The sequence below is a fragment of the Procambarus clarkii genome, chromosome 87 (assembly GCF_040958095.1).
Source record: "Procambarus clarkii isolate CNS0578487 chromosome 87, FALCON_Pclarkii_2.0, whole genome shotgun sequence".
Taxonomy (NCBI): Eukaryota; Metazoa; Arthropoda; class Malacostraca; order Decapoda; family Cambaridae; genus Procambarus; species Procambarus clarkii.
Genome location: NC_091236.1, coordinates 5162618 through 5187952, shown reverse-complemented (window position 1 = coordinate 5187952; position 25335 = coordinate 5162618). Strand labels below are relative to the sequence as shown.

The 25335-nt window shown below is 41.1% G+C and overlaps 1 long non-coding RNA gene across 1 annotated transcript; it reads left to right on the top strand.

Moving 5' to 3' along the window:
* Window positions 1-15901: 15901 nt before the first annotated feature.
* Window positions 15902-24132, top strand: LOC138358853 (uncharacterized). Its single transcript, XR_011225591.1, has 3 exons — window positions 15902-16012; window positions 18515-18557; window positions 23695-24132. It is a non-coding gene; the product is annotated as an uncharacterized lncRNA (long non-coding RNA).
* The last annotated feature ends 1203 nt before the right edge of the window (window positions 24133-25335 follow it).

Sequence of the window (25335 nt, the reverse complement as noted above, 5' to 3'; positions counted from 1 at the left end):
TTGTCATAGGTTGTCGAGTTCCTCCAGCTCCTCAGATGGCGGGCAGGAACCCTGGATGCAGTGCGCATTTCCCCTCTGTATCGCCACACTGAGGCGCTGGAAAAGAAAGCTTGCAGCTCTCGGGTCCCTTGTTGTTTCAATGAGCCTAGAACCCAGTTCCTTCAAAAAACTGGTAGCACTTTTACCCCAGGCGCCGAGCGTCTCAGAAGCAATGGGGACAAAATTGTAGTGGTGATCCAGTTCTCTATACTTACGGGATTTGGCTGCTTCCCTGTGGGTGGCAGCGCCACCTGGTTGTGCAACACTGAGGTTAATGTAGGTGTTAGCCAGGGTTGATACGCACGTGTAGTCCCATACCAACTGCTTGCCATTCTTCCAGGGGTTCACTGTGATACCATCCGGGCGACCAATAAGAGCATCAGAGTTACGGGGCGTTAGGTAACGGGGCTCTCTTTCAGCTGGGCATCCAGCTGTAGTGAGGCTCCTCTTGATGATGTCGTTAACTTCACTGTGCCTCGAGTGCCATCCCCCTGTGCTTTGGCAGAGTAGGCCATGGTGACCGTACCTGTCAGCCACCACCTCGCCGCAAATACACCTATATCTGGTGTGGATTGGGGCAGCAAGGCGGAGGGCCACAGCATGTGGCCTATATATATGTATATATATATATATATGCATATATATATGTATATATATATGTATATATATATGTATATATATATGTATATATATATATATATGTATATATATATATATATGTATATATATATATGTGTATATATATATATGTGTATATATATATATGTATATATATATATATGTATATATATATATATATGTATATATATATATATATGTATATATATATATATATGTATATATATATATGTATATATATATATATATGTATATATATATATATATATGTATATATATATATATGTATATATATATATATGTATATATATATATATATATGTATATATATATATATATGTATATATATATATATATGTATATATATATATATATATATGTATATATATATATATATATGTATATATATATATATATGTATATATATATATATGTATATATATATATATGTATATATATATATATGTATATATATATATGTATATATATATATGTATATATATATATGTATATATATATATGTATATATATATGTGTATATATATATGTGTGTATATATATGTGTATATATATATGTGTATATATATATATGTATATATATATATATGTATATATATATGTATGTATATATATATATGTATATATATATGTATATATATATATGTATATATATATATGTATATATATATATGTATATATATATATGTATATATATATGTATATATATATATGTATATATATATATATATATATATATATATATATATATATATATATATATATATATATATATATATATATATATATATAATATTTTATTTATTTATATTTATATTATTTGCTGACAATACTATTTTCATCTACTCAGACCCCAACCCCCCACACACTAAACAATGTTATTAATAACAATTTTTAAAGAAGTCCGCTCATGGATATTGACCAACACACTCACACAAAACAGAAAGGACCTACTTCATTTTATTTTGAAGCAAGTCATCAAACGAAATTCAACTTCAGACAGATAATGTTAAGATCAGCAATAAAAATTATGGAAAGTTCCGTAGCCTATACATAGACAACAGATTCAATTTGTGCATCCACATACAATACATAATGCAAATAAGTTTAAAAAACAGTATACTCTCCAAAGTAGATATTATGTTCCCCACTGCTCTCCTCTCATTATAGTACTCACTAATCTATTCCTATTATGTATACAGTATGTATCTGTGCATGGGGTTCAACCATTGTAAATTACCTCAAGTCCATCATCACCCAGCAAAAATCTGCTATCAGAACAACAACAAACTCTGTTTTCAGACAACACACAGCTCCTCTGTTTAAATCCGTAAATATGCTTAACATACACTCACTCCACACATTTTCTGGTGCTATTTACATGTACAAAACTTTGTTCTTAAGTGCAAATCCTGATCTGAAACTTTTTCTTGACTGATGTAATAGAACCCATGATCACCACACCAGAAATAAATACTGTACCTCTTTGATAACTCTGTAGTCAAACTAAATCTGTGCAAACACACTTTGCAAATAAAGGGACCTAGTTTATGGAACTCACCAACAAATTAAAAAACTGGTCAACCTATGCCTTATTCAAAAGTAAAACCAAAAATTACTTAATTTCATCCTCATAAATTCCTGCCCAGTGCTTCAAACTCGCACTGCATCTAGTGCTACCCACTCCCCCCAATATATATGTGCCTAAGACATATAACTTCACCATTGTAATCACTGCTTTCTATTTATATCATAATTGTTATGTTGAATGCAAATTTTGCTACAATATATCAATTGATAGTCTTAAAATTATGCTACAATGTACCTATTACTAATCTTCAAATTTTACTGCAGTGTACCTATTAATATTCTTCAAATTTTACTTCAGTGTTCCCATTAATAGTCTTCAAATTTTGCTACAAATTACCTACTTTTAATTTTATGTTAGATTAAGGACTTGCCTGAAACGCTGTATGTGTTAGTGGCTTTGCAAAAATGTAGAAACATCACTGTTATGTACTCCTACAAACCCAATGTACCTTCTTGTATATGTAAATAAATAAATAAATACAAAATAAAATTGAAACTTTACTCTCCAACACTATATCTTTGATTGCCATGTTATCAATGATTTCAGGCTAAATAGTATGAAGTACGTTGAGCTGTTAACTTAATACACTCACGAATATTGGATGAATATTCTTGTACTCCAGTGGCATCTTGTGGAAAAATAAAATGGAGAGACTTTCACTGCAGGCTTCACACAACAGTATAATAATAGTAATAATAAAAATAAAGATAATTAAATGAAATAAATAAACATTCCTTATTACCCGAGACCCACTAACACATGTGGCCTTGACAAGGACAGGAAGCCGGCGGCGGTGGCTTGTTGAAGGTCCCCCCCATTTGCCTTCATAATCTTTTCCAGCTATACTTCAAAGGTTAATTAACAGAGTTTTGACATTTACAGCTTCAGCAGTTAGGGGGTTCCATGGGTTAATAACCCCTTGGGTGAAAAAGCATCTGTTCTCAGTTTTACATTGTTATGGCTTGTTGAGCTTGAAACCCTTGCTCCTTGTTTGTGTTACACCTGACCTTTTGAAGAACCTTAACAGATCAACATCCTCCAAATTGTTCAGTATTTTACAGTATTTTAAAAGTTTAAATAAGATCCATTGTGTCATGCCTGGTTTGCAGTGTTACTAGGCCTGTGGCCCTCAACCATTCCTGATGTGTGAGTTGACTGCTCTGGAATTATTTTTTATGCCTGGTTTTGCACTTTCTCCAGAGCAGCTATGTCCTTCTGAAGATGGTCACCATGCTTGGATACAGTAGTCCAAATGGGGGTGCACCTGAGATTCATACAGTTGAATCACTACTTTCTTTTCCTTGAAGTCAAAGGTACACTCGATTATTCCAAGCGTTTGGTTAGCATTTTGAGTGCTGTCCCTACCTGCTGAGTAGCAACTTTTAGTGAGTGGTGGATTTTGACGCCAAGGTACTTTTCTTCATCAATCTGCTGTACAGTATTGTAATGTTATTAACCCTTAAACTGCACAAAACATCATATGATGTGTGACATTCAGCTCAGTTTTTTTAATTTTCTGAAACTCTTGCGAAACTCTGACGCAAACTAATGAGCGGATGGATTACGAGAACTTTCAATTCCAGGAATCCCATCACAATGGTTGTACTCTTCAAGTCACTTGTGTTGTCCCATCTTGAGTACTGCTCAGTACTCACTTCCCCCTTCAAGGCAGGAGAGATTGCTGAAATAGAGGGAATACAGAGAACATATACGGCACGCATAGACGCGATAAAGCACCTAAATTATTGGGATCGTCTCAAAGCCCTCCAAATGTACTCTCTAGAAAGAAGACGAGAGAGATATCAAATAATATACATATGGAAGATACTGGAGAGCCAAGTACCAAATCTACACAGTAAAATAACAACGTACTGGAGTGAATGATATGGAAGAAAATGCAGAATAGAACCAGTGAAGAGCAAGGGTGCCATAGGCACAATCAGAGAACACTGTATGAACATCAGAGGTCCACAGTTGTTCAACATCCTCCCAGCGAGCATAAGAAATATTGCCGGAACAACCGTGGACACATTCAAGAGGAAACTAGATTCTTTCCTCCAAGGAGTGCCGGACCAACCGGGCTGTGGTGGGTATGTGGGCCTGCGGGCTGCTCCAAGTAACAGCCTAGTGGACCAAACAAGTCAAGCCTGGCCTCGGGCTAGGCTTGGGGAGTAGAGGAACTCCCAGAACCCCATCAACCACGTATCTTTCAAATGTTTTGTGCATAATCTACTAGGCAAATGCTCCAACTTTGTCTAAATGATACTAGTGTAAGTTGAAAAACAAGAAAATAAAAAATAATTATAAAATTGAATATTGAATACTTCAGGTTTTTAAATCAGCTGCAAAAATATAAAATATCACCAACTGTTCATTTGGTGTTGTTATGGTCTCAGAATAGCATATGATCTTCATTTTCATATATTTAGAATATAGGTTTTCAGTACAGTATAGTTTACGACATTTGAAATATGCTCAAATTTAGACAACAAAAATGCATAACTCCAAACGTATAGAGTTTATGAAAAATCAGTAATATAGGGATTGTAGAACAGACAGCTGTGCACACTATATGTAAAAATGATGAGAATCGGTAAGAAACTAGATTTTTGGATACTGAAGTAAGTTGAAATTCTAGTTATAGATATAATTGAAGTTGAAGTTATCTACAATGAATAAGGCAGTTTTAATTCATGAATTTACTTGTATGTAAACACTGTTTGGCATTCGTACTCAAATATGTGAATATGTGTTGTGTTGTGTTGTAGGTCAAATATGTGTTGTAGGTCACTATGTGTTGAAGGGGGCGTTACCTCTGGAAAAATGAGTTGTTCAGTGTCAACCAATATTTTTTAACCAGTTGTATATAAAAAGGGCTGATATTGTTCCAAGTTTCAGTACTGCAGCCTAAATAGAAAGGAAGATTTTTAATGTTTTATTTTGTTTCAACGAATTTTACACATTTTCAAGTGTATATTTACAACCACACCTTTCAGATATAATCATTCTATGACACTTTTCTGACACATTAGCATATAATAAAGGATCTGTAGAAGGGGATTTTCCAAAACGTCTTTAGTTTTCCTAATACAAATAGTCAAAGTTCCCCCAAAAATATGCAAATATATTATGTTTATTGCTATTTATAAAATCAATAAATGAACTTAAAAAAAATGCGTTCTTTAGATTTTAGAGACAAACTTTACATATAAGGTGTAAGTTTCATGTAAATTGAACAAAAAAAATGAAAGATAATTTGAACGTTTATGTTACTTGAAAATAAATAAGTAGAAAATGAAGTCTAAGGTGTTGCCATCTGTGACTTGAGGTTGACATCAACCAATTTCCTCCAAAATTGGCACCCTTATAGATAGGCTTACGTTCAGTCAGGTGTTTCATGCAAATCGCCCGATAAACAAAAGAGAGAGATAAAATTTAAAAAATAAAAGGCAACATTTTTTTTAACATTTTTTTTAATAAAACTAATTATAATTTGTTTTTAATATATGCTTTTGTGAAAGCTGAGAGTCATAGACATGATATCAGTTGACACTTGTTTGATAATTTTTGACCATTTTGGAAAATTTGACATAATTCAATATTTTTTTTCTCCCTTCCTATTTGTGCTACGATGCTGAGACTTGGAGCAGATGAAACCCTTTTCATATACAACTTGTCAAAAAAGTTTGATTGAAATCGAACGAGTTTTCATTTATTGCATATTTTGGGAAAATTTGGAAATAACGCACCCTGAAATGAAGTCAAGAAAAAATAACCCCCCAAACAACAAAATACTGTATAGCGATAATTATAATGATTTAGGGGATATATTTATTGTATACATTATATAAGTAAAAAAAACCTAATCTTGTCCCTAATCATTAAAACAACCTAAAGAAATAAGGAAAATAGTTTGAAATCTGTGAAAAAATCAGCCACAAATATTCAAAGTCCCAAGTTTTGAGAGTTGTGACTGATTTACTTATTGACCAATTTAAATCTGTCTTCACATAGTTAGGTAGGGGGTATGAATTCTCCAGGATGTAAAGGTTACAACAAATTCAAATAATAAACAAAGGAGGAAAACCTAAAAAAAAGAAAAAATCCTAAAAAACTAGCGTTGAATGTAATGAAACGCCATTTTCTGGGCGAGTCCCGGAGGCTCCCCGGAGCTATCCAGGCTGAATGGATATGTATAACTTTCTGGCATCAAAGTGCTAGGAGTTCTTGCCTACCGGGGACCACGAGCCAGATCCTGGCCCCCCCCCCCCCTCAGAGAGGTACGAGGAGCAATGGCCTATGGCTCCCCTTGTGATTGGGAGCATTCTATGTCTGCCATCGACCGGGACAGGCACCCAGAAAGGTAGGCGCCCCAAAACAAACCCCTATTCTGGTGAAATTATTGCTACCGAAAGCCGAACGAGTGGACAGAACTCCCCAAACAAAATTATCAAACTAGCATGACGTCATCACGTCGCCGTGCCACCGTCTGCGCAACCCCCCCCCTCCCCGAGAGGGGGAAGGGGGAGCCCCAGACCCTCCACGCTGGCGATCCAACTGGCAGTTCTTAGGCTGGATGTCAAAATACGCGAAAAACGCCGCCGACCGGAGGGAGGGAGGGATGCCGGGGGGCCTCCGGGACTCACCCAGAAAAAAGAACACTGTTTCCCAAAAACGGTGGGTTTTCTGAGTGGAAGAAAACGTATGTCTGGAAGCTGACTTTAACCGCCTCAAGCTGCGCGCGCATTGACCCGAGGTTATATAAACCGGGACGGAGACGGCGTGGGCCCCTTTCCCAAGCTAGCTGCTGCTCTTACATAACGACTCACTGCTGCTCAGCGAGTCGTAAACACAGAAGTTTAGCCCGCTCAACTGTTCTCCCAGCATGGACCCTACACCAGTTCCTTACGACTCGGAGCGACCCGTTAGGGGCGTCCTGCCCTTCTCAACATTTAAGGTAGTGTTTGTGTTTTGTTGGCGCGTCGGACCAGTGTTTGTCTCTTTGTTGGCGCGCGCGCCCTGAAGCACGCCTGTTGGTTCAGCCTTGGTGACCAAATGCAGGTGCAGTGGTCCTAGAGGAGGAGGTGACCCTCGGTGTTATGGGGCACTGGTTTTTCTCCAGTAGGTGGCTGTTATTTGAAGTACATTCGGGAGGAGGCCTGTCCACCCCCACCCTCACCTTCCCCATCCGCTCAGCCCTGTCCTTAAGCCCTTGTATTTTCATAAGTTTCCTTAATTTATTAATGAATTTAATGGGGTCAAGCTGCATGTTTTCTTTTGCAGGCTTTACATTCAGGTTTGTATTAACTTTTCCTTATTGCCTATAAGTTATTAGGTAAAGTCAGCTAGGTTAGGCTAGCTGCCGAGTCACAGGCCTCTGGCCACCAGCTTTAAGTTTTAATGGACTAGTTTTTCCATAAGTTTCCTTAACTTATTAATGAATTTAATGCAGTGTCAAGCTCCATGTTTCTCTGCAGGTTGTACATTTAGGTTTATTTAACTTTTGCTTATTGCCTTTAAGTTATTAGGGAAAGTCAGCTAGGTTAGGCTAGCTGCTGTGTCACAGGCCTCTGGCCCCTAGCTTTGTTTTGTGGACTTGTTTTCCCACAAGTTTCCTTAATTTTCTACTGAAATTTATGCAGTGTTAAGCTGCATGTTTCTTTAGCTGGTTTTTACATTTAGGTTTGTTTTAACTTTCGGTCATTGCCTATAAGTTAGTAGGTAAAGTTAGCTAGGTTAGACTAGCTGCAGTGTCCCAGGCCTCTGGCCCTTAGCTTTGTTTTTATGGACTTGTTTTTCCATAAGTTCCTTAATTTATTAATGAATTTTATGCAGTGTCAAGCTGCGTGTTTCCTTGCTGTCTTTACATTTAGGTTTGTTTATCCTCTGCTTTGCCTTTAAGTTATTATGTAAAGTCAGCTAGGATGTGATAGTTGTAGGGTTCGGGCCCTTGCCTCTTGCTTTAAGTTTATTCTGGCCCTGCATTTACGTTTAGTTTCCTCAGCATTTTTCCCGCATTTTACATCGCCCTTGCGTACCCAGACGTTTTCGTCTGGCCGGTGTAGCCCGGTACAATTGTTCCCAGACGTTTCGTCCGGCTGGTATAGCCGGCACGTTCGTACCCAGACGTTTTCGTCTGGCCGGTGTAGCCCGGTACATTTGTTCCCAGACGTTTCGTCCGGCTGGTATAGCCGGCACGTTCGTACCCAGACGTTTTCGTCTGGCCGGTGTAGCCCGGTACATTTGTCCCCAGACGTTTCGTCCGGCTGGTATAGCCGGCACGTTCGTACCCAGACGTTTTCGTCTGGCCGGTGTAGCCCGGTACATTTGTTCCCAGACGTTTCGTCCGGCTAGTATAGCCGGCACGTTCGTACCCAGACGTTTTCGTCTGGCCGGTGTAGCCCGGTACATTTGCTCCCAGACGTTTCGTCCGGCTGGTTTAGCCGGCACGTTCGTACCCAGACGTTTTCGTCTGGCCGGTGTAGCCCGGTACGTCATTTCCACCACGTTTCGTTCGAACGCTGTAGCTCAGTACTCCCGTGTTTTTTCCTTGGTCGCGTGTACCAGGTGTAGGTCTGCCTGGAGTGCCCGGTTACGCGGGCCCCTTCCCCATCCCAAGTTTTCAGCGTCCAGCTTAATGCCTGGCCGGGCGGTCTGCCGCTTGAGCGACTTCAAATCAAATGTTTAATTAGGTAAGGTACATATACAAGAGATTTTTACAACGAGTGATGGATTTAATTCTAATTATTGCGGTCATTCATTACTTAATTCTGTTCAATTTTATTACATTCCTTTATTTTAGACTTTCAGCTTGATTAGTTTCATTACGCGGCAAATTTAGGAAATTTATAGCATTGCTTACACCTCTTGCCTTATTCGTAAAAGAATTTGTATTTTCATGTCGATTTAGTGAACGGGAGCCCGCTCCTGTTTTGGTGATTTACGTTCCTCCATCATTAACTAAACACTTAAATAACTTGTTATATCCTTAGTCTCCCAGTCATGACGTGTATTAAGACAAAAGTTTCCTCAATTTAGCATGGAGCAAGCCTCTGACTTTAGATTATTCCTGCACTTGTTTTATGAGGCATTTCCCTCAGCAATTTGTTACTGCAATTTATGCATTGCGTTTGCTCCACGTTTTATTTAACTTTTCTGCCGCGATTATTTTTGTGTATTTGCCGTTTTTGTCATTGAGTTTAAGTTAAGTCAGCTACGATGAGCTAGTTAGGTTATACTATGGTGTCTTTCAGTCACGACGTGTATTAAAAACCTTTCAGTTTATTCCTCAATTTAGTCGGAAGGTACTGCGGCTTCCCAGCCGACGTCCTTCCTGTGACGAATTAAGCCGGCGATGTTTCAGTTTTATATTTATTTGGTCATATAAATAGGCGGCCTCCCAGGCCGCTGGTTTATCCAGACGTGTTGTCTGCCCGGTGTAGCCCGGATGTCACTGCGGCCTCCCAGGCCGCTGGTTTACCCAGACGTGTTGTCTGCCCGGTGTAGCCCGGATGTCACAGTGGCCTCCTAGGCCGCTGGTCGCGAAGTTCCAGCCGAAGTGTCTTTTTTCACTCCTTTTCGTTAATGTATTTGGTTGTATTTACCTCGGCTCAGTGTTAATCCCGTTTCTCTAACGAGTTATAGTCCAGCTTTATTTTGAGCATACTTTGTTTTGCAATTTAATTATTTATAATTAGTTATAATTAATTATAGTTATAATTGGTTTATAATTTTATTATTTACACCATTTATTTACGATTATTCATATAATAATTTATTATTGTTAGGCTTTTCCAACGGCGTCGTCCCAGCCGGTGGTGTTCCTGCAGAGGATGGGCCAGCTGGTGGCTCGGCCGTAGCTGTTGCAGCGGGCGCCCTCACAGATTCAGCTAGTTTCAGCAGACGATGTTACAGCTGCTAACGCCCCAGTTCCATCTTAGGCTTCCCGGCAGCCGATGCTTCAGTCATGAACCGCCAGCTGAAGCGTTCCACCCGACGTTGCGCCCATCAATTTAACACTTTTCAGTTTTGTAATTCTCGCTTTCCCAGCTTCATGAATTGTTCCCGTTATTTCTAGGACAGTTATATCCCAATCTTTAGCCTAAATTGTCTTGCAGCTGGCCCTCTACTTCCCACTAAGGTCTTCCCTGGTCTTCTTAATTTCTTCCATTCTGCGGCACTTGCCGTCATCGGTTATTTACGATATTACATTGTATTCTTACATTGTACGATTATTTACGACATTGTATTCTTAATATTATTCCTTATTACAGTTACCGGATGACGGTTCCCTGCCGTCGATTTCACTTTGCCCCTGTTCTAAAAGATGTAGTCGAAGTTAACGGCGTACTAGCTGCGGCTCGCAGACGCTCATTGACAACACAAGACTACACTCAGCGGCCACTTAAGGCAGACTCCTTGGCTTCTATCCAGCCCTATCACCCGTCTGGAGGCAGAGATGGGATGGAGACCAAGGGTAATGTTCCCCGCTCACATTCTACATCCGCTTAGGACACAAGCATGTTAGATTTGGCTTTAAGAATTGGTTCTTATTCCATTTTATTGTTTATGTATATATTGCTTTGTTGTATATACCCGTTCTTGGTATATGTATTGTTTATATTCAAGATTTATAGTGTTTCGTATTATCCCTGTTTATAGTTGCTTTGTGCTTCTTTGCTGCTCTCCTACTGGCTTTCTCCCACCTTTGCTCTTAGCAAAGGTACTTCCCCCTTCCGTTTGCTGGAAGATTCTTAGAATTGTTAGCCCCCTTCATTGCTACAGTATAATTATTCGGAAAACTCTTTATTCATCCAGGATTGCTATTTAAGGAATCTCTTAATTCCTGTGCCTGGCTCCCTTTCCCCGTTTTTCGTCTCCGAATTGATTCAGCTAGGGTTTCCCTCTCGTCTGTGCCCTTGCCTGTCACGATAACACTGCATGCCGCTTCTGCCCACCCTTACTGCCTTATATCTTTCAGCCCGGGGGAGGTGATCTACGCGACAAAGAAAATCGACGCACGCTCCGACTGGACCGGGTATCGCTTACATGGTCAGGAATCAACACTCTTCGGATCCTGCAAGCGCAGTGCAGGACGCACGCATACCCTAGCCCAGCGAGCGCCCCCCGGCAAGTTCTACCCGGCCCGTGCCCAGTGAACAGGCAACACTTCTTCAGGGCGATTAATTCGCGCCGCCCTGGCAGAGCCAGGCTCGCCTTCAGCCGACCACGCCCTCTTACCTTTAGAATTGACAGGGCCACTCGGCTCTCTTGACGGGCTAGCCATCGGAGTTAACGGCGGGTCCAGCAACCAGCTGGAATACCCAGCTGACTACGCCCGGGACGTTGTTGCACTGCCACTCTGAGGCCTCCTTGCGACCAGCGGGCCTCGCCCTTCGGGGGGGGGGGGGGGGTCCGGCCAGCTGGCCTGCGGTGGGGGTGCAGCGCCGGTCCCCAAGTGTCCCGCTGTCCGCAGCTAATCCTGTGCCCAGTCTACATACTAGTAAGAGTAAGGAACCCCTTCTCCTTAATCCTTCTCCCGCTGGCCCTCGCGGGATTGGGGGTGCTCCGCCGGAACCCCCAAAGTGATAAGCCTGCAGATAGCTAAGAAATATTCCCATGAATTGTAATTAGTCTAATTAATGCAACTTTCATTTACTACCTATGGATGTAGTTATTAATTGTAATTGATCTCTCCTTTATCATTAAGGATTATTCATTATAATTATTCCTTAATACTTTATTGTTATGCACTAGTCAATAATTATCATTCATCCTAATTAGCTATTTGATTCATTAAAAATAATTGCTTATCATTATACTATTTGTTATTATTATTATTTATTATATAATAATTTTATTTATTAATTTATTATTTATTAATTTATATAATAAATTAATTTATTATATATTAATTTATTATATATCAATTTATTATTTACCATTATAAAATAAACAAGTCCCCAATCTGAGCACGTTTTCTTCCAACCTCAGAAAATGGCGTTTCATTACATTCAACGCTGGTTTTCTGGGGGGAGCCCCGTCGGCTTCCCGGAGCTACCTCACCAAAGATAAGTAAAACAGGGAAGGAACCGGGAGGCGGATGCCACACGTCCTAACTGAACAACCAAAACCAGAGACAAAACAAAGACTAAAAAGAGAAGAAGACCACCCAGGACAACCAGGACGGCCCCAAAACTCAAGAGCAGGCCAGAGGGGAACAACGCCCAGGACAGCAAGTGGAAAGGAGGAGAAGGAACCGCAACACTGAACGCAAGCAGGAGCGGCTCTAGAACTTGTTGATGATGAAAGTTCTCTTACCAAGATACTGGATATTGCTCGTCGAATGGAAGATGCTGCACGTGATGCTCGTGTCATGGAGTGCAGTGCCAACAACGGTTTTGCCACTGTTACTATATAGTGTGTTGCCTCCACCATTGGTCAAACCGAGCCGCATTCCTGGTTTGGACTTACGGGCTGCCAATGGTACGTCCGTCCGTACATATGGGACCTTCACCCTGGTTCTCGATTTCGCGTCTCTGGGTCGCTTTACCTGGACTTTCCTCATAGCGGATGTGGAACAACCCATTCTTGGATGGGATTTTCTGCAACACCATCGACTTATTGTGGATCCCGCAGGTGCAGTACTTCGAGCCTCCCCTAGTATCTCTACACAAGTTAACATCGTCACCCCAGTCGCATCTACGGAACTTCAAGCACTCCTAGATGAATTCAAAGATGTGACCCAACCCGCCAGCTCTCGACCAGAGGTGCAACATACGATTACGCATCACATTACTACAACGGGAGCACCTACCTTCGCCAGACCACGCCGTCTGGCACCGGAACGATTAGCAGTAGTACGTGCTGAATTCAATAAGCTACAGGAGGCAGGAATAATCCGCCCTTCGAGCAGTCCATGGGCTTCACCTCTCCATATGGTCCCGAAAACAGCCCCAGGGAAATGGCGCCCTTGCGGAGACTACAGGGCTCTCAACGTTCGTACTCTGCCGGATCGCTACCCAATACCACACATCCAGGATTTCGCACAGGGATGAGCAACGCAACCGTTTTTTTCGAAATTGACTTTGTGCGGGCATTTCACCAGATCCCTGTGGAACCGGCAGACATTCCGAAAACAACGATCACAACACCTTTTGGACTGTTTGAATTCGTCCGGATGCCTTTTGGTCTACGGAATGCAGCCCAAACATTCCAACGCTTCATCGACCAAGTAGTTAAGGACCTGCCTTTTTGCTACGCCTACATTGACGATCTGCTGGTGGGAGTACATCACCAACAGAACATCTGCTACATCTCCGACTCCTTCTCATCCGTCTGCGCAACTTCGGCTTGCAGCTCAACTCCGAGAAGTGTATTTTCCATGTTTCAGAGCTGGATTTCTTGGGACACCGTGTGTCAGCAGCAGGAGTTCAACCACTAGAGAAGAAAATTGAGGCAATCAAGGAATTCCCGCGCCCATCCACTCCAAAGAAGTTGCAAGAATTTCTTGGTGTGGTGAATTTTTATCATCGATTCATCCCACATTGTTCGGACATCTTGCGACACTTATACGACCTCTTACGTGGTCGGAAACTCACGTCCCGTCTTCCGTTGGAGTGGACTCCCCAGGCAGAGACAGCATTCACCGACATAAAACACAAGCTGGCGGAATTCACCTTCACACACAGAGATCACACTAACGTGATGCATCAAATGAACAAATCCACAAGGGCAGTGACGAGGATTCAGTAGAACTTCGGTTTCAACCCTTTTACCCTGTCGTAGCTCAGTCGATTAAGGCAGTGTCTGGGATGCTCCCAGACGCAGGTTCGAATCCTCGTCACTGCCCTTGTGGATTTGTTCAGAATTCACCTTACTCGCACACCCAGTGTCTGACGCTCCCACTAATCTATCTACCGACGCTTCAAACACAGCTATTGGTGCTGTACTACAACAGCTCATTGAAGGAGAATGGCGCCCAATTGCATTCTTTTCAGCGCGCCTGTCACCCACTGAAGTACAGCACTTTTGATAGGGAACTGCTCGCCATCTACTCAGCCATACAACATTCCTGGCACTTTCTCGAGGGGCGGAACTTCCACATCCTCACAGACCACAAACCTCTCACTTATGCGCTGGCGGCCAAGGGTGATGCTCACTCTCCTCGAGTAGCCAACCACCTGGTGGGATTTATCGCCCAATTTACCTCGGATATCCGCCATGTCAAAGGAACTAATAATGTCACAACCGATGCTGTCTCGACCCACCATAAACCACGTCGTGACAAACCCAGCTCAGGTGGACTATTGTGTAATCAGTAAGGCACAACGGGAAGACCCTGATCTACAGCGATTGCGAACATCTGACACAGCTCTCCGGTTCATCGAGATTCCCATGGAAGGTGGCGGAAGTATAATCTGTGACACCTCATGGACGGGAGCACTTAGGCCCTACATTCCTGCCCAGTTTCGCTGGAAAACGTTCTCAGTATTTCACTCCCTAGCACACCCAGGAGTACGTGCTTCCCAGAAACTACTAACGGAGCGTGTCGTATGGCCAGGAATCAATGCCGATGTTCGACGATGGACTCGCTCATGTCTCCAGTGCCAGCGAGCGAAAACACATCGTCACACAAAGATGACCCAAAACAGAAAACGAGACAGTACGTCACCTTCGCCAGCCGCCTCCATTTTCTAGTACGACAATTTTTGGCCTTATGTAACGCCTACGATCGAAATGCGACGTTCTTTGTAGGAGGACAGGTTGGCCTACCCAATAAATGTGTGTGTTACAAATTATCTGACGTAACCTACAACCTTTCTCAAGGTAGTGTATACAATGTTGTGATTATACAGTGTTGTAGTCTGTATACAGTACCTCAGGATGCCTCCCACAACAGTTAACTAACTCCCGGGTACCTACCTACCTCCACTTTCTTTACACCACTAAACACGACTACAGGAAGGATTGGGCTACAGGAAGGATTGGGGAACAGGAAGGATTGGGCAACAGGAAGGATTGGGCTACAGGAAGGATTGGGCTACAGGAAGGATTGGGCTACAGGAAGGATTGGGGAACAGGAAGGATTGGGCAACAGGAAGGATTGGGCTACAGGAAGGACTGGGCAACAGGAAGGATTGGGCTACAGGAAGGATTGGGCTACATCTCCAAATGTATATTTGCCGGATAATTTGGCACAAAAAACAAAACGCATATATTATTGTTTAGACTAAATCCGCTACTCATTACTTTCCTGAAGTTGTCGTATATACACTACAAAATCTGAGTGTAAATCACGACAATTAACACGTGATGAAAAATGTGACAGTGTCAGACCACGAAGGAAGAATTCAAACAGGAATTTCCTTAAGTATTTTCGTATTTAATAATACATATTCAGAAGGGTGTTTCAATTCTTCCTTCGAGGTCTGACACTGTCACTACAGAACATGAATGTATTTAAACGTTGCAACAATGAATAATGAGCGCAATCATTATATGGATGGTGTAATAACAGGGGAGCATTAGTGCCTCTGGTGGTCAGATGCTTAACTGTAGTAGAGGTTGACAGTTTAGATATTATGGTGAAGTAAGGGTGAGTGGCGCGTCTGGGAGTCCTGCTTCTTAACGTGTGGCTCATTTGTCGACCAGCCGCCGCCTGGCAAGGGTCACGTTGATTACCAGTGAAAAAAAAAGTGTTACAGATATCATTACGCAATCATAATATAGGAAGGATTGTTCGGGGTGTGTACTTCATGTTGTTATTCGTTATTATTTTGCATATTTTATGTATTTAGACAAAATATAGAGGTGATTGTCAGGTGGCAGCCATAGGTGTACCCGCTAGTTAAGTCATTAGGGCGCTTGTGGTGGCCTTAATAGCCATGCCAGTAGTTAGCCATCAATCTTAAGGTTATATTGAGATGATTTCGGGGCTTAGCGTCCCCCGCGGCCCGGTCCTCGACCAGGCCTTCTTTTTCTTACACATCCCCAGGAAGCAGCCCATAGCAGCTGTCTAACTCCCAGGTACTTATTTACTGATAGGTAAACAGGGTCATCAGGGTGAAAGAAAGTGCCCATTTGTTTCATCCTCCACCGGGGATCGAACCCGGAACATCAGGATTACGAATCCGAAGCGCTGTCCACTCGGCTGTCAGGCCCCTTAAAACAACCCAAAGAGAAATCTTCGACATATTTTGATGAAAATCTGAATGTAACGAGAAATGTTGGCCACAGATTGTGTGAAGATGGTGGGGGGGGGGGGGGGGGAGGGGGATTGAGGGGATGCAGGTTAGTATGATGAGCATGATTCAGAATGATGGAAGGAGAAGGGCTCGTATGATGAATTGACCTAAGGGCCACCATCTACAGTGGCCTCGACGGGGACAGGACGGCGGCACCTTGTCAAAGGTCAGCCTTCCTACTCCCCCCCCCCCCTTTATTTTATTGAGGATTTGTCTTGTGTATATTGTGAACAAGAGGAATGACTCGGCATTTACGACTTGAGTGGTTAAGCGGGTTCATGGGTTAATAATCCTATGGGGGAACAACACATCTATTTTCTGTGTTACATTGTGGCTTGTTGAGCTTGAAGCTGTTGTCCAGCCTGTCTGTGTCAAATATGGCCTTTTAGAGAAGTGGTCTGTATTAATAACCTACAATTAGGTCAGTAATATAATTTAAATTTTTTGTTTAATTTGTAATACTGACCAAGTTGGAGGTTATAAATATAAAGCACTTCTCTAAAATACATTACAAAGTATAAAGCAATGCATTAAAATAGTATTACAAAGGCCTCGGCTGTTATTTATTTATTTATATATCTACAAGAAGTTACATTGGGTTTCTGAGAGTACATGGCATGATGTGTTTACGTTCTTGTAAAGCCAGTAGTACGCATAGCGCTTCGGGCAGGGCCTTAATCTAACAGATAATATTAAGTAGGTAATTTCTAGCAAAATTTATAGGCTAATCTATCAAAATCTAAAACAATTTAAACATTTATAGTGTTAATCCTTCAAAGATTCGAGGTAGTGACAGTTGAACAAGTTCTGGCATGATTCTTGTTGCTCTCTTGAACTTTCTCCAAAGCGGAAAATCATTGATGTGTTTTTGAAGTGAGGTTTCCATATTAGGATACAGTAGGCCAGATGAGGCCACAACAGAGACTCGTACAGTTCAATATTCAATGTTGCTCGTTTAAGTCAAAGATTCGTTTAACTATTTTTAAGGATTGTTTTCATATTAACTATGAGTCCCAGATGTTTAATGGCTGGTACATCATAACTCCTAGGTAATATTGACTTAAATTTACCAGAGGGCCACCATTTCTCCATAGTGTCTTCTACGGCAACAGGAAGCCGGCGGCTTGTCAAAGGTTCCCCTACGGTTCCTGAGGAATTTGTCTATCTGTATTTTGAGCGCGCAAACTGCTGCATTATGACATTAAAGGTAGTTTGATAATATGTACACGGTGTCTTGTAGCTAAGCTAAAGGTGGCATATAATGTTTAGCAACAAGTCGCCCTAGATTGTTTAGTGTTAACGACTAGGGCGATGGAGTGGTCATATCAGGATAGCAATTGTGCAGATAATTGAGGAAGATAATTGCAGACGAGGAGTCACAATAACGGGGGCTGAAATATGTTGACCAAACCACACACTAGAAAGTGAAGGGACTACTAGATAATTGTTTATCTAATAGATGGAAGATTTTAATTGTTTGCATCTTGTTTACTCTGCGATGTAAAATGAATTCACCTGTAAATGGTCATTTTTAACAATGTAATCGCTAGGCTTCTAACGTTATTTATATAATTTAGGCCAATAGACAACTAAATAAATTAATAATACACAGTACTTTTATCTAAGGTTAGCTAAAGGTTTGTTTTAGTGGAAGACCCTAATAAGGTAGTGTGTTTCTATGTAACTTTAAAAGAACATTGATGCTTTACCATAGCCTCATGAGTCCAAGACAAAAATGTATTCCGTTAGGCTATTGCAGTCTTATCAGTCTTGCCTACTCGCTATTATTGTTACAATCTGTAATTAATCTCTATTGCAATTACACCTTTTCCAGTCATTGTTCTATTCTTGAAATTCATAATTATATTTTGCTACTCGATTGCATTTGAAATAAACTGTTTATACTTACCCTGGTGCTACATAGCCTTCCCGGTTTGGTGCCTTCTTATGATAATTACTTACTTATACTTACCCTTAATATATGTAAAAAATATTTTTTCAGGAGTGTGGCACGTGTGGACAAGTGTTGGATCAGAGGAGTCAAGGTAAAGTGCTTATTTAACAACTAGTTCTGGGGAGGAGCGGGTGGAACTAGATGGGCGTAGTCAACTTCACACTCTTGTTACACTTACACTGGTTTGTGCCTCGGAGAGGCTGCAGGAGCCAGTAAGTTCAGTAGAACTTCGGTTTCAACTCCTTTTGACCATGTCGTAGCTCAGTCGATTACGGCAGCGTCTGGGATGCTCTCGGATGTAGGTTCGAATCCTCGTCCCGGCCCTTGTGGATTTGTACACTCTTGTTAGCAGGCTGAGAGCTTTTCTTTCCCATAGATTTATTTATAGAAGAGTTAGCAATAAGTCGGCTGGGTTTATTAACGTATTGTTTTTAGGCCCCGTGCAGAGAGCCAGAATTTGGCTCAGGTATCGGATTTGGGATGTTTGGGATATTTTGAAAACTGCAGGGGGGTTTGGGCAAAATGTGACCCACCGCCGCTTTCAGTAATTGGTATATTTTCAGTATAAAAAGTCGGAATTTCAAACTCCGAAAACGTGCAGAGAGCCAGAATTTGGCTCCAAAATATGGCTCAGGTATCGAATTTGGGATGTTTGGGATATTTTAAAAACTGCAGGGGGGTTTGGGCAAAATGTGACCCACCGCCGCTTTCAGTAATTGGTATATTTTCAGTAAAAAAAGTCGGAATTTCAAACTGCGAATACATGCAGAGAGCCAGAATTTGGCTCCAAAATATGGCTCAGGTATCGGATTTGGGATGTTTGGGATATTTTGAAAACTGCAGGGGAGTTTGGGCAAAATGTGACCCACCGCCGCTTTCAGTAATTGGCTAATTTTTGGTATAAAAAGTCGGATTTTCAAACTGCGAATAAGTGCAGAGAGCCAGAATTTGGGTCCAAAATATGGCTCAGGTATCGAATTTAGGATGTTTGGGATATTTTGAAAATTGCAGGGAGGTTTGGGCAAAATGTGACCCACCGCCGCTTTCAGTAATTGGCATATTTTTGGTATAAAAAGTCGGAATTTCAAACTGCGAATAGGTGCAGAGAGCCAGAATTTGGGTCCAAAATATGGCTCGGGTATCAAATTTGGGATGTTTGGGATATTTTGAAAACTGCAGGGGGGTTTGGGTAAAATGTGACACACCGTCGCTTTCAGTAATTGGTATATTTTTGGTAAAAAAAAGTCGTAATTTCAAACTGCGAATAGGTGCAAAGAGCCAGAATTTGGGTCCAAAATATGGCTCAGGTATCGAATTTGGGATGTTTGGGATATTTTGAAAACAGCAGGGGGGTTTGGGCAAAATGTAACCCACCGCCGCTTTCAGTAATTGGCATATTTTTGGTATAAAAAGCCGGAATTTCAAACTGCGAATAGGTGCAGAGAGCCAGAATTTGGGTCCAAAATATGGCTCAGGTATCGAATTTGGGATGTTTTGGATATTTCTAAAACTGCAGGGGGGTTTGGGCAAAATGTGACCCACCGCCGCTTTCAGTAATTGGCATATTTTCGGTATAAAAAGTAGGAATTTCAAACTGCGAATACGTGCAGAGAGCCAGAATTTGGCTCCAAAATATGGCTCAGGTATCGGATTTGGGATGTTTGGGATATTTTGAAAACTGCAGGGGGGTTTGGGCAAAATGTGACCCACCGCCGCTTTCAGTAATTGGTATATTTTCAGTATAAAAAGTCGGAATTTCAAACTGCGAATAGGTGCAAAGAGCCAGAATTTGGGTCCAAACTATGGCTCAGGTATCGAATTTGGGATGTTTGGGATATTTTGAAAACTGCAGGGGGGTTTGGGCAAAATGTGACACACCGTCGCTTTCAGTAATTGGTATATTTTTGGTAAAGAAAAGTCGTAATTTCAAACTGCGAATAGGTGCAGAGAGCCAGAATTAGGGTCCAAAATATGGCTCAGGTATCGAATTTGGGATGTTTGGGATATTTTGAAAACAGCAGGGGGGTTTGGGCAAAATGTGACCCACCGCCGCTTTCAGTAATTGGCATATTTTTGGTATAAAAAGCCGGAATTTCAAACTGCGAATAGGTGCAGAGAGCCAGAATTTGGGTCCAAAATATGGCTCAGGTATCGAATTTGGGATGTTTGGGATATTTTCGGTATAAAAAGTCGGAATTTCAAACTGCGAATAGGTGCAGAGAGCCTGAATTTGGCTCCAAAATATGGCTCAGGTATCGGATTTGGGATGTTTGGGATATTTTGAAAACTGCAGGGGGGTTTGGGCAAAATGTGACCCACCGCCGCTTTCAGTAATTGGTATATTTTCAGTATAAAAAGTCGGAACTTCAAACTGCGAATAGGTGCAAAGAGCCAGAATTTGGGTCCAAAATATGGCTCAGGTATCGAATTTGGGATGTTTGGGATATTTTGGAAACTGCAGGGGGGTTTGGGCAAAATGTGACCCACCGCCGCTTTCAGTAATTGGCTAATTTTTGGTATAGAAAGTAGGATTTTCAAACTGCGAATAGGTGCAGAGAGCCAGAATTTGGGTCCAAAATATGGCTCAGGTATCGAATTTGGGATGTTTGGGATATTTCTAAAACTGCAAGGGGGGTTTGGGCAAAATGTGACCCACCGCCGCTTTCAGTAATTGGCATATTTTCGGTATAAAAAGTCGGAATTTCAAACTGCGAATAGGTGCAAAGAGCCAGAATTTGGCTCCAAAATATGGCTCAGGTATCGGATTTGGGATGTTTGGGATATTTTGAAAACTGCAGGGGGGTTTGGGCAAAATGTGACCCACCGCCGCTTTCAGTAATTGGTATATTTTCAGTATAAAAAGTCGGAATTTCAAACTGCGAATAGGTGCAAAGAGCCAGAATTTGGGTCCAAAATATGGCTCAGGTATCGAATTTGGGATGTTTGGGATATTTTGAAAACTGCAGGGGGGTTTGGGCAAAATGTGACACACAGCCGCTTTCAGTAATTGGCATATTTTTGGTATAAAAAGTCGGAATTTCAAAGTACGAATAGGTGCAGAGAGCCAGAATTTGGGTCCAAAATATGGCTCAGGTATCGAATTTGGGATGTTTGGGATATTTTGAAAACTGCAGGGGGGTTTGGGCAAAATGTGACCCACCGGTGCTTTCAGTAATTGGCAGATTTTTGATAAAAAAAGTCGGAATTTCAAACTGCGAATAGGTGCAGAGAGCCAGAATTTGGGTCCAAAATATGGCTCAGGTATCGAATTTGGGATGTTTGGGATATTTTGAAAACTGCAAGGGGGTTTGGGCAAAATGTGACCCACCGGTGCTTTCAGTAATTGGTATATTTTTGGTATAAAAAGCCGGAATTTCAAACTGCGAATAGGTGCAGAGAGCCAGAATTTGGGTCCAAAATATGGCTCAGGTATCGAATTTGGGATGTTTGGGATATTTTCGGTATAAAAAGTCGGAATTTCAAACTGCGAATAGGTGCAGAGAGCCTGAATTTGGCTCCAAAATATGGCTCAGGTATCGGATTTGGGATGTTTGGGATATTTTGAAAACTGCAGGGGGGTTTGGGCAAAATGTGACCCACCGCCGCTTTCAGTAATTGGTATATTTTCAGTATAAAAAGTCGGAACTTCAAACTGCGAATAGGTGCAAAGAGCCAGAATTTGGGTCCAAAATATGGCTCAGGTATCGAATTTGGGATGTTTGGGATATTTTGGAAACTGCAGGGGGGTTTGGGCAAAATGTGACCCACCGCCGCTTTCAGTAATTGGCTAATTTTTGGTATAGAAAGTAGGATTTTCAAACTGCGAATAGGTGCAGAGAGCCAGAATTTGGGTCCAAAATATGGCTCAGGTATCGAATTTGGGATGTTTGGGATATTTCTAAAACTGCAAGGGGGGTTTGGGCAAAATGTGACCCACCGCCGCTTTCAGTAATTGGCATATTTTCGGTATAAAAAGTCGGAATTTCAAACTGCGAATAGGTGCAAAGAGCCAGAATTTGGCTCCAAAATATGGCTCAGGTATCGGATTTGGGATGTTTGGGATATTTTGAAAACTGCAGGGGGGTTTGGGCAAAATGTGACCCACCGCCGCTTTCAGTAATTGGTATATTTTCAGTATAAAAAGTCGGAATTTCAAACTGCGAATAGGTGCAAAGAGCCAGAATTTGGGTCCAAAATATGGCTCAGGTATCGAATTTGGGATGTTTGGGATATTTTGAAAACTGCAGGGGGGTTTGGGCAAAATGTGACACACAGCCGCTTTCAGTAATTGGCATATTTTTGGTATAAAAAGTCGGAATTTCAAAGTACGAATAGGTGCAGAGAGCCAGAATTTGGGTCCAAAATATGGCTCAGGTATCGAATTTGGGATGTTTGGGATATTTTGAAAACTGCAGGGGGGTTTGGGCAAAATGTGACCCACCGGTGCTTTCAGTAATTGGCAGATTTTTGATAAAAAAAGTCGGAATTTCAAACTGCGAATAGGTGCAGAGAGCCAGAATTTGGGTCCAAAATATGGCTCAGGTATCGAATTTGGGATGTTTGGGATATTTTGAAAACTGCAAGGGGGTTTGGGCAAAATGTGACCCACCGGTGCTTTCAGTAATTGGTATATTTTCAGTATAAAAAGTCGGAATTTCAAACTGTGAATAGGTGCAGAGAGCCAGAATTTGGGTCCAAAATATGGTTCAGGTATCGAAATTGGGATGTTAATTCTTTAAATTAGATTTAAAAGATTTTTATAAATACCTCAGCACATTAGAAACAGTTTGTGCCAGATACTGTAATAACAATGAAATAAGATTACATTACACGAGATTACATTAAGTCTACATTACACGATGGATTGTTAATATTTATTCAGTTAGCTTCAGGTACTTAATATGGGGCTCTTAGATCAAAATGCACTGCTTAATGCCATATGTGAAGCCACAGCTTGAAAAATAGTGTTTAGAAAAGTGCTTTAAGGAAGTTAGCAGTCAGGCTAACAGCAGATTTGAGGTCATGTTCTTGTAACCATTCGTGTATCATTCTGTAAACTTAGTATATCAACAGCAGAAAAAAATAGAAGTACTAATGTTTTAATTTGTAGTATTAACATTGCTTATGACAAATAAAACCTCTTAATATAAATAAGGAAACTCTGTATTGAGACGGTATTAATTTTCTCATTGGCTTACATAATTGTCATAATTCTTTACCAACTTCAGGTCTAGAGAGCTGTAGCGGGAGTGCGAAGATTCTGGGAGGGTTCTGGGAAGTTGCCCAGATCCTGGAGTTTTGGGACCCCACTAGTCCTCACTCCAGCCACTCACCCTTCAGGACTACCAGAACAAGCTCAGCAAAGGATACTACACCAATCACAACCATTGTGTGTGATATCCACAAGGTTAATGGTTTGAACGGCGATGTGACCACATCTAATACGTACCCAGATCCCCTTCCCCCGCCAATCATAGACGGACTTGCAACTACAGTACTAGCTGAAACCATGTCAACAGCCATACCGATGCCCGTACCAGAACTACCATGTGCCTTTAATACCAAATAAGTGACTTTGTTTATGATAAAGACTAACCAGTTGTCTATTTGAGTGTATATATATATATTAAATTATATAATATAATGGCATTATATGTCAACAGCAACTGTTTTTGGAATAATCATAATTAGTCTCTCTCCCCCCCCTCCCTCCCTGTCTCTCCCTTCTATCTCTTTCCCCCCCTTTCTCTCCCTTCTATCTCTTTCCCCCTCTCTCTCTCACTCTCTCTCTCTCTCTGGGATCATGTCATGTTACATTAAATATGCTTTAAGATACCATCTAGAAAAAAATGAGGACATTGAAACAGTTGATAAACTTGATTTCAAGGGAGGACACTATGGGAAACTTCAATTTTTTTTTTATGAGTGTAATTGGACAGACTTGCTGCTAGGTAGCAAAGTAAGTGAGATATATGCCAAATTTTGCAAAATATACGATGAAAGCACACAAACATTCATACCTAAACAGAGATGCGGTACCAGAAAACAGGATTTGTTGAACAGAAATCAAGAGGGGGCCAGAGACCAAAAGACACAAAAATGGAATCAATACTGTATAGGCAGAGGCCAAACCTCTCAAACATACCAGCGATACAAAGATGCGAGAAACAACCACACAGCAGTAAGGAGAGAGGCAGAAAGAATTTTTTTAAAAAGGGATAGTGGGAAAATGTAAAACAGAACCAGGCCTATTCTACAAATTCATAAACAACAAATTGCAGGTAAAGGATAATATCCAGAGGTTGAACATGGGAAAGAGATTCATGGAAAATAAGGAAATGTGTGAAACATTAAATAAAAAGTTCCAAAGTGTGTTTGTACAAAATTAAATCTTCAGAGAACCAGACACAATAAGAATTCCAGAGTGCCAGAATTCCAGACATAGAGCACATAGAGGTGTCTAGAGATGAAATGAAACAAATCCTCTTGAAGCTAAGAATAAATAAAGCAGTTGGCCCAGATGAAGTTTCACCATGGGTTCCGAGAGAATGTGCACCTGAGCTCAGCATTCTACTTCACCAGATATTTCAAACATCCTGTGTACAGGAGTCACAGCAGATGTGTGGAAAAGGGCTAACATAGTTATAATCTATAAAAGTGGCAGCAGGGAAGACCCCTCAATTATAGACCTGTGGTCATTGACAAGTGTAATAGTCAAAATATTGAAAAAAATAATTAAAAATAAATGGGTAGACCACCTGGAAAGAAATGATATAATATCAGACAGACAGTGTGGTTTTCAATCTGGAAGATCCAGTGTATCGAATTTGCTCAGTTTCTATGAACAAGCCACAGAGATTTTACAGGAA